The sequence below is a fragment of the Mastomys coucha genome, unplaced genomic scaffold (genome assembly GCF_008632895.1).
Source record: "Mastomys coucha isolate ucsf_1 unplaced genomic scaffold, UCSF_Mcou_1 pScaffold20, whole genome shotgun sequence".
Taxonomy (NCBI): Eukaryota; Metazoa; Chordata; class Mammalia; order Rodentia; family Muridae; genus Mastomys; species Mastomys coucha.
The window spans coordinates 43,973,279-43,975,783 of NW_022196903.1; the positions used below are offsets into that span (position 1 = coordinate 43,973,279).

General features: G+C 43.7%; 1 protein-coding gene across 2 annotated transcripts in view; it reads right to left on the bottom strand.

Moving 5' to 3' along the window:
• Igf2bp3 (insulin like growth factor 2 mRNA binding protein 3) overlaps window positions 1-644 on the bottom strand; it is a 135,481-nt gene extending 134,837 nt beyond the window's left edge. Inside the window, exon 1 of one of the 2 annotated variants that reach the window (XM_031381815.1) lies at window positions 397-644. The gene's annotated coding sequence lies outside the window, so the exon portion shown is untranslated. The remainder of the gene's footprint in view (window positions 1-396) is intronic. The other variant, XM_031381817.1, reaches the window with a different exon arrangement.
• Between the last annotated feature and the right edge of the window lie 1,861 nt (window positions 645-2,505).

Below are 2,505 nucleotides of genomic sequence, written 5' to 3' on the forward strand. Positions count from 1 at the left end.
AAAAAAAAAAAAAAAAAAAAAAAAAAACCCGAGGGGTGACTGGCAGCGGCGAGGGGAGCGGGGCGGGGGCAGCCGCTCCGAGTGTCCGGCTTTTTGAATGAGCCACGTGTTCAAACTACAAATCAACGTCTCACGTGAGGAATCCCGGCGCCTCAATTAGAGTGGGTTTCGGAGGAAAGGGAAAAAAAAAAAAAAAAGCGAGAGGGGGAGGGGAAGCGAGGTTGGGCGAGGGACTCGGAGCCGGGGAGGGGTGGAGAACGCCCAGCCGCTGCCGCCGGCGCCGGGCCCGATTGGCACGGCGAGTTTCGAAAAGGTCCGAGCCCCGTGAGGGTCAGACGAATGATCCTTTTTTTCTTAAGGGGAGGAAGCGGTTAGGGGTCCCGCCGTTGCAGTTACCGTAGTTTTAACCATTCGATTTTTGAAAAACGGGTCACTTAACAACGACATCGGAATGACAATCTCGAACTCGCACGGTGGCTCGGGGGACCGGGGAAAGTAGAACCCCGAGGCAGAGCGCCGCTCCCCTCGAGGGCCCCGGGGACCGAGCAAGCGGGGCAGCCCGGGCCGGCGTGGGGGAGGGGAGCCGGCGTCCTGGGCGGGTGTCTACGCGACACCTCCTCCGCCTGCGCTCCGGGTGGCTCTCCGCCTCGCCGTTCATTGGCTGCTCGGCTGCGAGAAGACTCTGGATAAATGAGGCCGGGGGCGGGCTGGCCGCGTGGGGGAGGGGCGCGGGGCGGAGGCTGTGGGGCTGGGGATGGCCGAGTGGGAAAAGTCGGTACTTAAAGGGAAACCCTCGCTTCCTGTGGTTTTTCGGAGGGGGAGGGTTGGGGGGGGTGACTGATACTTTTATTTAAATAATTTTTGTTAAAAGAACTTGGGACTCTCAGGGAACCCTGTTCAGCGTCCGCCTTAGGTGGCGGCCGCGCTGGGGAACTGTTCCTCGGCTCTTTCTGCCTTCCTTTGACTGTGAGAGCCATTCATAATTTTCCCTGTAGGTAACGAGCACAATGGTGGTTGGGGGGTTGGGTCTGGGCCCGGTGGAGCCTCCCTGAGCCTACTAACTGTGAGCCAGAGAACAGGAATAGGGAAAGGCAGTTCCCCTGCCCTTGTGAGCACCTTCAACTGTGGTTTAATGGTTGTGTGCTCTACTCAAAGGCTTCAAAGATAACTCGTGATATATTTTTAACAGGCATTTTATGGAAAAGAGAAATTGCCGGGGTTTGATGGCTGAAATTAAGTTCTATATAGCCTGAAAATACAGGCAAAAATCTAATGTTTTGCTGAAAAATGTGAATAGAGAAAATATATGCTTCATATTACAAATGCCTTCAGCAATTGATAATTTGATATGGTGTGCTCTTTCAAAAAACCTTAATAATACTTTAAAGTATCTCTTAAAGAAAAAACAAGTAGTAGCTTGTTTTTAAAACGCGAAACTATTGAACGATCTAGAGTATTTGCATTTTGTCTTTTAAAAGGAACTTACAATTTTCTGTTAAGTAACCGGAAGGTGTCAGATCATCCATTTTAAATGCAACTGTTCTTTCTAACAGGTTTTTCTTTCCTGCTAAGCAAACCTAACTGTATAAATGTAAACACACTTTAACAATATTTTCACCTAAGCTTAATTTAGTAAAATGGTCTTTATGAAATTATGACACAGTATTCAGAACTATTGGAAATCTGGAAAGAACACTTTGGACGTGAATTTTTAAGGCTAAGTTAGCTATTTTAAAAAGCTATTCTTCGCCTTCATGATTTGGAAAGAAAAATGGCTCTCAAGGAAAATATGTATTCCTTTAGGCTTCTGTGGCACTCAAAAAAAATCAGTGTAAATTTTACGAATTTATTTTTGTAGTACTTCATTCGTGTGAACCAAGCCTAGTTGGAAAAATGTTTTTATTCGTAATGTTTGCTTTTCTGGAAATCACTTTTAAGAGTCTGATCATAGAACTTAATTTTTTTAATGACAAACTGATCAGCTTGCTACCAAATTGTATTGATTGCTCCCTGGATTAACTGTATTTGATTTTATTAAAAATGATACCTAACGAAATAACTAGTTTTAAAACCTGGAATAAATTATGTTTATCTGTCACTGTTAAACAATTCTTAACAGCTGGAATTTAAACAAAGTGTGTGGCAATTTAATGAATATGTTCCTGGGCTCCTGTGAATTTAATCTGTATTATTGTTGTAACAAACTGGATACTTTGTCTAGGACCTTACCACTCCAGTAATGAAGTTGAAACATCAAAAAGGAAGTGGATATAAACCATTTCCAATCTTCCAAACATTTGAGAGGTTGAGTATTAACCGTTGCAAAATTATTAACCGTTGCAAAATTAAACACCAAAACAAAACAAAAACTGGGTAATTATTAGCTTTTCAAGCGAAAAAAATACGTGATGAATTTCCCAAAACATATATGAGGTCAGTATAACTCTTCAAATTCGTATATTAATTGTTATGGGTGCCTTAAAGAATTTTCTCACATTGTTTGTA